Consider the following 14890-nt stretch of genomic DNA (forward strand, 5'->3'; position numbering starts at 1 on the left):
TGTCATATTATTCACTAATACACAATTTTTGGTCTTAAATACCAGATTAAACTACTTTTCCTACTGCTGCGAAGCCAACAATAAATGCATGATACATATTTGCGATGTCACATGAATTATTTATCATTCTGATGAGGGGGTAACTAGAAAACAGAGGGGGTAACTTGAAACCGGTTTCAAACTACCCCCCCCCCGGTAATCTGAAACCGGTTTCAAGTTACCGGGGGGTAATTTGAAACGGGGGGTAACTTGAATCCTTTACACCGGTTTTTTAGTTTTATTGGGAAAAAGTCCTTGAAATAAGGTATGCTAGCATTAAAATTTCCAGATTTAAATGAGAATTAGATGATATAGATTTTATTTTTAGGTTGAATACTGCTCAATCTGTTGGCTTAGTGAGTAGATTGCTTATCCTAATTGCCTTGATGTAATGAAATATAAGATTTAGATGACTGATATAAGGAAAAAAGTTATTTTTTTTTATTAATAGTGAAGCTCCAGTTAGCGTTAGTCTACTTTGAGCAGACTGTACATAGATCAGTAGGAATGTAATTAGAGATGTTCAAATGATGATGCTGAATATTAGTTTAAGTTGTTACAATTTTCAATGCATCGACAATTCAAACTTTTAATTTATTATTTAGCTGATTGAACTTTACTTTTACAGATACTGGCTTGATTTTGAACTTGCAGACGAGGTTCTATCTAAATCATTCAAGATCAAACCTTGATTCCTTTCTACTGTAGTTGCAGAGACTTCAAGGTAAGAGTAACTGGATGGTTCACTGTCTAGTGTAAACAGAGTATTATCGAAGATAAGAAAAAGACTCGGTAGATATCCATAGTTCAACTTTATTATAAACCTGTGCAATTAACATTATTCAATGGAGCTATGCTTTAGATATATAGGGGATCGGCGTGGAAGAGGCTGGTTGTTAGAGCTTGTTATAAAGGTTGTGATTGTGAGGTTACGTGAAAACTTTACTTGTTGGATTCAAAACGTTCTGGGACTTTAGTTGGGTACTTCATGCAAATTATTGGTGTCTGGCATAAGAGTGGGAAGTTCGTGCTGTAAATTTTTGGTTGCATTGTCAAGAAAATTAAAAAAAAATATCCATCCTTATCTTAAACTATTTATTCTTTTCACAGGATTAAAAAAATATAATATGAAACTAGTAGCTGTAGGAATTTTACGTTGTTCGCTTGAATTACTGGTTTCACCATAATCAAGCTTTAATTCGTAATAGTTTAATCTTGTTGAGAATTTTCTACCCCCGGATGAAAAACTAACTCGTTGGCCTGTTTTATATATTTTAGTATTTAATAACCTGGCATATTTTGTGTAATATTCATTAAGTAGCGTTAATCAGAAGGGCCAAATATGCTGTCACTAAGTTTATCTAATTCCTTATTTTATGCCCATTTAGTCTAACTACTATTTTTGAAATCATAGAAAGTATACAGGTAGTAAGTGTTGGTAAAATTCTCTTGGCTTCTCCAGTTTATCAGTATAGTATTAGAATGGTAAATTATTTCAGCAATAATGAAGAGTACGGTTATTAGCTTAATATATGCGTAGGGAACCTTTCAAATTTTGATTAGTAAAAATACATGCAATGCTGTAGCAGTTAATACCCTTGGTTTTTATTGTAATGATATACCTCCTGGTAGGCAATTAGTGCACTCAATTCCTTCTAGCATTCCATACATAACTTCTGGGAGAAACTAGTGATAAAAGGTTGAAGGTTAAATGTCTAGTTCGTTCTATCAGAATAGAAGCTCACCAGAACGTCAGCCGAGCAAGCCCAACCACCACCTTTGGAGCCTACCACAGCAGTGGCCTCCCTAGTAAACAGCTTAACCTCGCGGCCCCGGGAGAGGGATCGATCTGTAGCTAGTACAGTAATAGAACAATTGGTTAAAACAAGTTATGAGCTTTAAGGTAATATCCTTAGTGAAATAAGATGTGGAAAATGTATATTTGATTAGAGTATGTACAGTTTAATTTAAATATCGCATGCTCTCCTTAACTATTACTTTTATAGCGTTAGCTTCGGGAAAAAACTCAACGAGTGCACTTGATCAATGAGGATTTTTCAATTTCAAATATGCATAGTAACTTTGAATTGAAAACAGTATTGGAGATATTTAATGTAATACATTCTTTGATAACCTTATTAATTCACATGAGCTATAATAGTCAAGCTACCTTGGTTTGGAAAGCAGAAAACTATAAACCTAAGACTACCGCAGGGAAAAGTAGCCCAGTGAGTCAAGGATGCAAAGGAATAGCAAATATTTATTTTTAAAAAAAAAAAATCAGGAGAGTAAAACTATTTGATTAATAACAAGGTTAGAATTGCTAGTTAAATATAAGTGACATTTACGTCAATCTGTTAGAGAAGTTTTAAAGTTTCAAATACCTGAATAGGAAGATCCTGTCACAATCTGGTCATAGCTGGAATGAAACTAAAAGAAAAGTGTAGTATTGTCTTACGGTGAAGGCCAAGGGTATTAATTTATAAATTACTTTGCTTTAAGCAGTGTTTTTTTCTATGCTATACTGCAGGGGAACCGTACTCTACAGGATCTTTCATAATACATTATATCGTATACATTCAAAGGCATACAGCATTACCAGCCGCTTATAACTTATTGCCAAATCTAATTATCAAAGCATTGTCTTCAGACCTACGAAGGATAGTTTTATTTGAATGTCTTTATGTAGTAAGCTAGCGAGTGCACTAATTAGCCTTGGAATATGTAAAATAAAACATTAGTAGGTAAATTATTAATATGAATGGCGTTGGTACGCATTTTCTACATCCTGATAATTCTGTAATTTAAAGATTTTGTGCATTTAGTGCTCGAACGCGCTCCTGCTAATAAGTGAAATATTGTTATAATGGAAATTGCAGCGATTTTGGTATTTTGAATTGATCTAAAAAGTATCAGCCTGTTAAAGCTTTCTAATGGTTAGAGAAAATTAACAAAAGGTTATCACAAGTTTATATAGATGTATTGATGAGAACCATCTATTATCAATCGGAAACTTTAAAGGTTCGTGTAGGGATCTTTGTATCCCTTCTAAGATATACTCAATGTTAAGAAATTTACTTCCATCGTGTTTTTAGGGAAAGACGGGGACGAAGTTAAATATTATCGTATTGTTCCTTTAAGGAGATTATTCAATCTAAGGCCGCATATTTAAGCAATAGAACTGTAAATTGTCATCCTAGTTCTAATAACTGAACCACCCGTAACTAATGCAGTTTCGACATTGTCTGATGTACAGCAAATCTCTATTGCCTTAAAAGTTCAGATAGCTTAATTTTAATTTCATATGCAATTCAATGTAAGTAGAACTTGATATAAATTGGCAACTTAAACAGATAGTATTCATCATCTACGCCTATTGAGGCTAAGGGGCTCTGGTTAGATTTACAGTCGTGTCTACCTTGACCTTTTTAATTAAATACTTCTCCATTCATCATCTACTTCGTGCTTCATAGTCCTCAGCCATGTAGGCCTGGTTCTTCCAACTCTTCTAGCACTCTGTAGAGCCCAATTGAAAGTTTATTGCAGGTGAAATACCCTATGCTTTCATGTGCATTGAAATTGGATTTTAAAAATAGAACTAACTATAGTTTTCAGTTGTTAGCTCAATGTAGCGTAGGATCAATAGTTTTCAGTTGTTAGCTCAATGTAGCGTAGGATCAATAGTTTTCAGTTGTTAGCTCAATGTAGTGTAGGATCATTTAAGTAATCTAAATTGGTAAAAAAAAACATAGGCTTACTAGAGCGCAGCTAATAACCTTGGTATTTGGAGTAATGATGTTTACAAAATAGCGCAGGCTATAATAGCGTACTTGATACTTACTGGTATTCATATGTAATTTTTCTAGGAGAAACTATTATTTTATTTGAAAAAAAAAAAAAAACTGTACTTTAGGTCATTTCATTTTCTGAAATAAGATTAAAAAGGCATAATGATTTAAGCAAGAATAAACTTGAGTTTAAGGTAGAAATTTCTTCCAACGATAATGTTTTTTTTTGTAGTCAACGCACGGAAGTTTCTAATAACCCAATTTCCTAATCTCTAGTTTACTTAAAGGCCCAAGCTAACATTTCAATAAAATCCTTCATCCTCGCTATGAAAGAATTTTATTTGAAACAGCCAAGAGGTCTGTAGAACAAAGGAATTAACGTGAATTTCTTGTATAACTATTGTGGTTGGCTGAAAACTATGAAAGGATTTTGTCAAGCTCTTTATTTGTAATTAGTCATATTTTTGGGGGATCCATACACTTCCCATGTATTATTATTATTATTATTATTATTATTACTATACAAGCTACAACCCTAGTTGGAAAAGCAAGATGCTATAAGCCCAGGGGCTCCAACAGGGAAAAATAGCCCAGTGAGGAAAGGAAATAAGGAAATAAATAAATGATGAGAACAAATTAACAATAAAGCATTCTAAAAACAGTAACAACGTCAAAACAGACATGTCATATATAAACTATTAACAGCATCAAAAACAAATATGTCATAAATAAACTATAAAAAGACTCATGTCCGCCTGGTCAACAAAAAAGCATTTGCTCCAACTTTGAACTTTTGAAGTTCTACTGATTCAACCACCCGATTAGGAAGATCATTCCACAACTTGGTAACAGCTGGAATAAAACTTCTGGAGTACTGCGTAGTATTGAGCCTCGTGATGGAGAAGGCCTGGCTATTAGAATTAACTGCCTGCCTAGTATTACGAACAGGATAGAATTGTCCAGGGAGATCTGAATGTAAAGGATGGTCAGAGTTATGAAAAATCTTATGCAACATGCATAATGAACTAATTAAACGACGGTGCCAGAGATTAATATCTAGATCAGGAATAAGAAATTTAATAGACCGTAAGTTTCTGTCCAACAAATTAAGATGAGAATCAGCAGCTGAAGACCAAACAGGAGAACAATACTCAAAACAAGGTAGAATGAAAGAATTAAAACACTTCTTCAGAATAGATTGATCACCGAAAATCTTGAAAGACTTTCTCAATAAGCCTATTTTTTGTGCAATTGAAGAAGACAAGAGACCTTATGTTTCTCAAAAGTAAATTTACTGTCGAGAATCACACCTAAAATTTTGAAAGAGTCATACATATTTAAAGAAACTATCAATACTGAGATCCGGATGTTGAGGAGCCACCGTCCTTGATCTACTTACAATCATACTTTGAGTTTTGTTAGGATTCAACTTCATACCCCATAATTTGCACCATGCACTAATTCTAGCTAAATCTCTAAGGGATTCACCAACCCCAGATCTACATTCAGGGGATGGAATTGATGCAAAGAGTAGCATCATCAGCATATGCAACAAGTTTGTTTTCTAGGCCAAACCACATGTCATGTGTATATAGTATGAAAAGTAATGGGCCAAGAACACTACCCTGTGGAACACCGGATATCACGTTCCTATAATCACTATGGTGCCCATCAACAACAACTCTTTGAGATCTATTACTTAAAAAATTAATAATAATGCTAAGAAACAACCCACCCACTCCCAACTGTTTCAGTTTGAAAACAAGGGCCTCATGATTAACACTGTCAAAGGCAGCACTAAAATAAAGGCCAATCATACGAACTTCCCGACCACAATCAAGGGATTTCTGTACAGCATTGGAGATTGTAAGAAGGGCATCACATGCTCCAAGGCCTTTACGAAAACCAAATTGCAAACTAGGGAGTAGATGATTACCTTCAGCAAACCTATTAAGACGTTTTGCCAGAAGACGTTCAAAAACTTTAGATAATATGGGAGTTATGGAAATTGGGCGGTAATCAGTGGGACTTGAGCTACCACAAACACATTTACATAGAGGAGTAACATTACCAATTCTCCAACTAGTGCTAAAAGCTCCTCTTCTTGCTAACTTGCGCAAAATAACAGATAACTTTGGAGCTAAGAAATCTGCTGTCTTTATAAAAAACAAAGGAAAAATACCATTTGGGTCTACACCTCCATAAGCATCAAGGTCCATCAACAGCTTTAATCTCACGAGATCGATAAGCTAAACTAGTTAGTTTAGCCTCAGGAAAAAAGGAAAGAGGAAGTTCAAGTTTTTCATTACTCTGTTTACTGTCAAAAACATCAGCCAAAAGGGTTGCCTTTTCCTTTGGACAGTGAGTGACTGAGCCATCTGGTTTAAGTAAAGGAGGAACTGTTGCATCTACACCAAAGAGTGCAGATTTAAGGGTAGACCACCATTTATGTTCCTGAGTTGTACCAGAAAGTGTTTCTTTTATGGTTAAATTGTACTCCTTTTCAGTTGAGGCATAAACTCTCTGAGCAAAAGCTCGAAGCTGAGTATAGTTGTTCCAGGTCAAATCTGATCTGTTCCCCTTCCAAAGATGATAGGCCTCCTGTTTCTCCAAATAAGCACGTCTGCAATCATTATTGAACCACGGTTTGTCCTTCACTCGGTACCTTAGCACACGAGAAGGGATACGCCTATCAATTATGTTGACTAGATTCTCATTCAAAGGGACAACAGGATCTACACTATTATATAATTGTGACCAATTCAAGCACAAAAGATCATGTAAAATCCCATTCCAGTCTGCTTGGGATTTCATATAAATTTTACAAGAATATGATATATCAGGGACAGGCTGCTCAGTCTTCACTAATAATGAAATCAAGGCATGATCAGATGTCCCGACTGGAGAACCAACCTTACTAGTTATAACGCCAGGGGAGTCAGTGTATACGAGGTCCAAGCAATTACCAGACCTGTGAGTAGCTTCATTTATGATTTGCTCACAGCCTGATTCAGAGGCAAAGTCTAAAGCTCTTAAGCCATGGCGATCGGTAGGAGAGATAGAACTTAACCACTCCCTATGGTGAGCATTAAAATCACCAACAAAGACAAAAGAAGCCTTTCTATCATCTTCTTGTATCTTAGCCATAATGGTAAGAAGACAATCGAAGATAGAATCATCTAAGTCTGGATTCCGGTAGATCGAACACAAATAAAAGTTGTTATGCCTGCCACAAACTTTTATTACCTGGATCTCATGACATCCACATTGATAGCAGGACTTATGAGAAGCAGGGTACTCGGTCCTAATATACACCGCCATTCCCCTGGCCCTAGGGATGGCATCACGTTTCAACATTATTGGTTTCTTAAAACCAGTTATAAGGAGCTCAGATGAGTGCCTCATATTAGAAACCAAAGTTTCTGAGCACAAAAGAATATCATACTGTCTGGACGCAACTGTAAGGTCTTGGATATTTGCATGAAGACCACGAATATTGCAATACAGAAGACGACATTGATGAAATCTAGGACGTACTGGTCCCGGATTTCGCTCAATGTCTCCAGACAGCATAAGAATTAATAGAAATAAAAAAGAGACAGCATACTTAAAAACTAGATTAACAAGAATTATAACAAAAACAATACGTACAGAATTAAAAACAAAGTGATTGATGATACCCATAGACTATAGTAAAAAGTCGGAGAAACTGGTCAACATGGAGGAGCCGATACACCATGCAAGGCTAAATACCCACACTTCTTACAACAGAGAATGGCTATCATAGTTTTTAGACGGATTATCATTACTTTATAAACTACAAATTAAATTATGTGGTCAATTTCTTTCATTGTAATTACAAACTGATTGTTCGTCGTATTTTGGGGGATCCACACACCTCCCATGTACCCACACTTCTCACAACAGAGAATGGCTATCATAGAGCTTTTAGATGGATTATTATTACTTTCTAAACTACAACCTTAGTTGGAAAAGCAGGATGCTATAAGCCCAAGGGCTCCAACAGGAAAAATAGCCCAGTGAGGATAGGAAACAAGAAAAAATATATTTCAACAAACTCCTAAACAATTCATTTATAAACTATAAAACTTAACAAAACTTAACAAAACAAGAGGAAGAGAAACTAGTGCCCGAGTGTACAAAGACAGGTCCTGAACCCTGATTGTTAACGAACAAAAGTGTGCATTGTATACTGTTAGTCTTTTGATTGGAATTTCTCCGTAAAAATATCCGGTTCTCAGCCGTATTAATGTCAAATATCGGAGACAGTTTTTTACTTTTACAGGTTGGTGACCGTAATACCACTCCTAGTCAATATATCAGTTTTTAAAACATTAAATTCCTGTCAAAATTTACTCCAGGTCTTTTTAGTTTTACTATAGTTTTTGAAATAAGGTAATATGCTGGGATTAAAATTTCTAGATTTCCAGATTTAAATGAGAATTAGACAGATGATTTATTTATTTTTAGGTTGAATACTGATCAAATTGTTGGCCTAGTCAATAAAACTGCTTATCATAATTGCCTCTAAGAAATGAAATAAATTTAAAATTTAGATGACTGATATAAGTTTTTTTTTTTTTTTTTTTTTTTTTTTTTTTTTTTTTTTACAATGAAGCTCCAGTTAACGATAGTCTACTTTGAGCAGACTTTACATTGATCAGCAGGAATGTAATTAGCGATGTTCAAATGCTAATGCTGAATATTAGTTTTCGTTGTCTGTTAATATTTTCAATGCATCGACAATTTATGAACCTTTATTTAATTTAGTATTTAGCTAATTGAACTTTACTTTTACAGATACTGGCTTAATTTGGAGCCCGCAGACGAGGTTCTTTCTAAATCATTCAAGATCAAACACTTGACTCCTTTCTACTGTAGTTGCAGAGACTTAGACTTTATTCAAGGTAAGAGTAACTGGATGGTTCACTGTCTAGTGTAAATGAGTATTATTGAAGATGAGAAAAAAACCAGTAGATATCCATAGTTTAACTATACTATAAACCTGTGCAATTAACATTATTCAATGGAGCTGTGCTTTAGATATACTGTATAGGGGATCGGCGTGAAGAGGCTGGTTGTTAGGACTTGTTATAAAGGTTGTGATTTTGAGCTTACGTGAAAACTTGACTTGGTGGATCTAAAACTATCTGGGATTTTTGTTGGGTACTTCATGCAAATTATTCTTGTTTGTCATAAGTGGAAAGTTCGTGCTGTAAATTTTTGGTTGCATTTTCTAGACATAAAGTCAAGAAAATTAAAAAAAAATATCCATCCTTATCTTAAACCATCTCTTCTTTTCACAGGATAAAAGAACCCTTGGCTGAAGGAAACAATCCTTTAAAGCTCTGCTCTCAACACTCCGACAAATTATTTTCGGTTACAGTGCTCTACTTACATTTTACTGCAGTTATAATACTTCCGTTGAAACTACCTCTACAACTGCTGTGAACAAGCAAAGTTCCTAAGGATGACTCTTCTTTTTTTTTTTTTTTTTTTTTTTTTTTTTTTTTTTTTTTTTTTCTTAAAATTTGCAATGTCTTTTATGTACTTCCCTTGAAGTTGGCAGTCTCGGTCCTTAAAAATAGTTGTCAATGCGTTTAACGAATTCTCTATTTTGAGACTTAATTTAGTTTTAGAGCCTTACCTGGTGAAACATTTCTTGTTCTTGGTCAAATTTACTTAATCTGGTTCAAACTTGAATCTTTTCATATAAGGAATTCAATTTCCACTCCGAACATCTACTTTTAACCAGTCTATAAATTCAATTCTTTAAGCCCTAGTAATGTATTTCATATGGTTAAAATTTTCATATTTTTATGGCATAATCATTATCTTCAACTATTTAGATTTCAGTGAATATCTAGTAACCATAATTATATTTTCCTATAACCTCTGAAAGCATCCTAGTATAAGCTATTAGTTTATTTAAGACCATCTGAATTATTCCCACAAAGTTGAAACTATCCGTAAAGCGATTAAAATAGTCCTGTTTTAAATTTAACGTTCTCTCAAGGACCCAGATTGATTAAAATTGTAATTAGTAATTGACAGGAATTTTAATAAATTAAGCTAGATATTTAAGCAGAAAGGTTATGAAATAATTTCAAATGTGAGTTTAGCAGTCATAATGCATTTGATCACTTTTAAGGTATTTCTAATTGTCCTGTCTAGTAAGGAAACTAAAACCAAACGCCTGGGGTCTTAAATATCGGAGAAAATATCCTAAAATCATTGAAATTAATTTCCCTCTTAACTTTTTATAAACTTGAAAAGCCGGAGGTTAGTTTCTTCAAGTCCAGGGGTTTCAAACTCATGGCTAGAGTAACTTAAGATCTTAAAACTAGTTACTGCAATTTTTATAGGAGGAAACCAATCAAAATGTAATTTTTGCCAAACCAGGTTGACCAACAAAACTTATGTCTTGCCAGAAAGTAATTGACCAATATTTGATGGCCCTTGAGACCAGTTAACTGCGTAATTGTCCAAAGAAAGGATTTGAGACTGACATTTCTGTTCTAGACTGTTTAAATTATTATTTGTGAATTTATGTAACTACTATAAACAACGTCATCAAAACGTGTGACTGTGGGTTTATTGGCTTTTTTCACGCTCTAATTTCTCAAATCTATTGGCATGGTTTAAAATTTCTTGGAACTATAACCTCGTACCATTTTCTTAATTATTCATGTGCTCTCGTAATTTATTTATATTTTTAGTTTATTTTTCATTTTGATATTGGCTTTAAATATCTGGTGTTGCTTTATAACTACTATTCGTCAACTTTTATCGGCATCAATGACCTTAGATATCAGGATGCCAGAGAACTAAAAATCATTCATGTAAGTTAAAGTTGACCTAACCAATGTCTTTTGTGTTAGTTATGTCTGAGTTGGTTTTAATGTTGAATTACGTTGATTTACATCCAAATTTTGCGAAGAATTAATTAGTTTTAACTTGCTCTGTCCCTGTACTGTAGAAAAAGCTTTGGTGCCATGGATATTATTTGAATGACTTGAGACATTAGGTAATTGGGAAAGTTCCGTAAAGAATATTTGGCTTTAGTTTTTAAAAATATTCTTAAGTTATTTTTATTTTAAGATACTTATTTTGAAGAGTTTTGTATTAAAAGGCACAAGCCAGTGACCAAGAAAATATTTCATATCACAGCCATTTAAAAGCCTGTATACCTAATGGTATTTGATTTAGATAGGTCGAAGTTACCAATATTACCGGGTATGAAATTGTATATTAAATTTCTCTCTCTCTCTCTCTCTCTCTCTCTCTCTCTCTCTCTCTCTCTCTCTCTCTCTCTCTCTCTCTCTCTCTCTCTCGATAATGTATTGTATATTGGTGTTTCACTAAGTTCCCGTTCTGTTGGAGAGAAAATAATTGTAATTGTCAATAAAGTTAAGACTGCATCATTGTCCATTATTTTCAGTGTCATCTTGAATTTTCAATGCAAATTTGGTTTAAAGAAAAATTCTTGGTTGAACATACTACAGTCACACGTAAGATCCTTGTTTAAAGTAGTTGAAAATTTGTCCCAATCCTTTTGAGTTCATAGTGTTTGAGAAGCCTTAGAATGACGTAACTGCTTTGGAGACGATAATTTAAGCAAAGATAATTGTATCTTATGAAATGTCTTTATTTTTGGTATCTCTTTAAATGAACCGGCCCTATGATCTGCTTCATGAAAATATACCTCAGTCAAATGACGTAATGGCTAAAAGAATGTCAGGAAGATTAAATTCAGCTTATGAATCGGATTAAATTAGGAAAGACATTGTTTTTAACAGGTTAAAGTTAGGACTGAATTATCAGTTATTGGTACTGTAGTTATGAAAAGTTATATGAAAGGTTGTAGAATACCATTATTAGATTATAGATTTCGAGGCATAATTGTGAAATTAATGCGCCAAGAAAGGGTAGGTTAAGGAATAATTAGATCAGTTTTGAAGTAATTTGTGGAACATGTTAATGATTTAAAGTAACTATCAAACTAATAACCCATTAAAGGATAAAAATCTGAAGGAGTTATAAGATAGTGGAGTTTTATGGTTTTCATGAAGTCTAGTAAAGAATAAGTACAGAAATTTCATAGTGAAATGACAGGTTTCAGGAATATCCTACTGAAAGATAGTTGTTTTAATGGGGTGATTGAGATAAGAAAATATATTTACCTGAAAGCTTATGGAAATAGTTAAAGGCTTCTAATAAAGGGGAGCCTCCTTGATGAATTTTACATGAAATATTGTTTGATGTAAGAATAGCTTTCAGTGAAATTAGACTTTGTTTATAGATTCATTCCAGGAAGGCGGTCCAGAAAAGGCTGGTAGTCTTGCCTCTTGGTATTCTTTTGAGAAAGTTTTGTAGATAAATTTGTGATCGAATATCTTTATTGTAATTGAGGGTATCATAAGGGATATCTTAGACTTGAAAAATCTTGCAGCAGGTGTAAAAGATTCACCATCGTTATTTTTCAAGCTGTATGAAGGAAAAGATTAAGATTTGTTCAGTGCACTACGCGGGAGATGGCGTTGGCTTAATTTCTCCCTGGTTTAAAGTATGTCACTACTAAAAAACTTAGGTAATTTAGACAAATATTGTTTGAAACGAGTGATTAGCCTATTATTACAGTAAGGACTTGGCGATAGAAGTTAGCAATAGAAGAGCTTAGGTTCCAAAAGGGGAAAATTATTGCTTGAAACTTTTCTTTGCGATGGTAATCAGATCATGCAATCATTGCTTGAAATAAACTTAATGAAAATATTTTTATTTGCATTTTGTCGTCATTCTAAGGTGGCTCTTAACTTTAAAGGGTGTTTAAGATTTTGGAGCGTTATGCGTAACTAAGACTTAAGAAAAAAAATTGGAAAGTAAGTTTAAAGCTTATTGATGAGTTTCAACTTTGAATGCTTAGCTCGTTAATATCAGTTTCTTGAATGGTAAATTACAGAGCCATTTAGTAATAAAGAAATTAACGTAACTAATACCCTTTAAAGGAATAAAACTCTTTTCATGTTCAGATGGGCTTGCTTTTAAATAATTTTTCTCAATATACGTTCACTAACATCATGCTCCAAAACATTCTTTGTCGTAATTAAGGCTTCAAGTTTTGGTAGTTGCTATAAATCAACATTTTTAGTGAGTATAATCACTAAAGAGCGAACATTTAACATCTCGATTACCTAATATTTTGAGTTACAAGTGTTATAGGATGTAAAAGAGGAAGGGTTAAGTTCGGGACTTAGGAGACTGGGTTAGAGTCGGGATATAACACAATGGGTTAAGTTCGGGATATAAAAGAGCATGGGTTAAGTTTGGGATATAAAAGAGCATGGGTTAAGTTTGGGATTTAAAAGAATGGGTTAAGTTTGGGATAAGAGAAAGGGTTAAGTTCGCGATATAACAGAATGGGTTGTTAAATTCTGGGTATAAAAGAAAATGGTTAAGTTCGGGTATAAAAGAGAATGGGTTGTTGAAGTTTGGGTCAAGTTCTGGGTATAAAAAAAGAGAGGGTTCAGGGTATAAAAGAGTGGGGGTTAAGTTCAGGGTATAAAAGAGAATGGGTCAAGAAGTTTAGGGTGTTAAAGAGATTGGGTCAAGAAGTTCGGGGTATGAAAGAGAATCGGTCAAGAAGTTCAGGGTATAAAAGAGAATGGGTCAAGAAGTTTAGGGTGTTAAAGAGATTGGGTCAAGAAGTTCGGGGTATGAAAGAGAATCGGTCAAGAAGTTCAGGGTATAAAAGAGAATGGGTCAAGAAGTTTAGGGTGTTAAAGAGATTGGGTCAAGAAGTTCGGGGTATGAAAGAGAATCGGTCAAGAAGTTCAGGGTATAAAAGAGAATGGGTCAAGAAGTTTAGGGTGTTAAAGAGATTGGGTCAAGAAGTTCGGGGTATGAAAGAGAATCGGTCAAGAAGTTCAGGGTATAAAAGAGAATGGGTCAAGAAGTTTAGGGTGTTAAAGAGATTGGGTCAAGAAGTTCGGGGTATGAAAGAGAATCGGTCAAGAAGTTCAGGGTATAAAAGAGAATGGGGTAAGAAGTTCGGGAAATAGGAGAGAATGGTTTAGGAAGTTGGGGATATAAAAGGGAATAGGTTAAGTTCGGGATATAAGAGAATGGGTCAAGTTCGGTATGGCCAGTTTGACTTTTGAGGGAGGAGAATTCAATTTGAATTATATTTTATATCAAGAGCATCTTTTAAAGGAAAAGTAATCGAGTCGGTTAAGTGTTCGTTGTATGGCAATTTTACGCTACTATACAGTAAAGTTCATATAAAAATTGATTAATATTTAAACTTTTTTTTTTTTTTTACATAGCAATTTTGTCTGCTTATTCATTGCTAGTCTCTTCTGTGTATATACTACTGTATATTCTATGTATATATTGCTACTGTAGCTTCTATTTATGCATTACTACTGTCTTTATTTATACAATTGTATTTTCTGTTTATAAATTGCTACTATATTTTGTAATTTTGATCTGAAAAATAGTTGTTAAAACAATGAAAAGCGCAGAAAAGAGTGGTCGTGTATTTTGCTCGTCTTATAATACAAAATAATACGGTATAGAAGACATTCATGACTAAGCCATGGGTTATTGTTTTCTCTTCTATATTGTATTTTTTACTTAAGGGTTGTAAGTCTTTCACAAAATACATGACTAGTCTCTTTTCTGCGTTTTTTCTTGTTATAACAGCTCTATTTTCAGATCAAAGTTACAAAATACAGTAGCAATTACAGAAGATATACTAATGTATAAATAGATGCAATAGTAATGAGTAAATAGAAGATGCGTAAAAACGAGTGGCAAAGCAGTGAAAAATGAAAGACACTTAGTAAATTTTTTTTACTTGTAAAATGGATTGGTTGTAATAATTTCTATGAAACTAAAGTTGTGAATAAAAGAATAGAATAATATACCAAATTTATTTTCATTATATCCTTATCAAAAAGAAAAATTCTACATCGATAATAAAAATAAAAAAATACAAATTTTAATAGCATGGAGTATTCTCCCTAACTTAACGTTCATATGAT

General features: G+C 33.7%; 1 long non-coding RNA gene across 1 annotated transcript in view; it reads left to right on the top strand.

Moving 5' to 3' along the window:
• Positions 1–9220, top strand: part of LOC137629176 (uncharacterized) — an 18765-nt gene extending 9545 nt beyond the window's left edge. Inside the window, exons 2-4 of the long non-coding RNA XR_011041469.1 lie at positions 668–763; positions 8649–8755; positions 9155–9220. This is a non-coding gene — a long non-coding RNA (uncharacterized lncRNA). The remainder of the gene's footprint in view (positions 1–667; positions 764–8648; positions 8756–9154) is intronic.
• The last annotated feature ends 5670 nt before the right edge of the window (positions 9221–14890 follow it).

The sequence above is a fragment of the Palaemon carinicauda genome, chromosome 37 (genome assembly GCF_036898095.1).
Source record: "Palaemon carinicauda isolate YSFRI2023 chromosome 37, ASM3689809v2, whole genome shotgun sequence".
Lineage (NCBI taxonomy): Eukaryota > Metazoa > Arthropoda > Malacostraca > Decapoda > Palaemonidae > Palaemon > Palaemon carinicauda.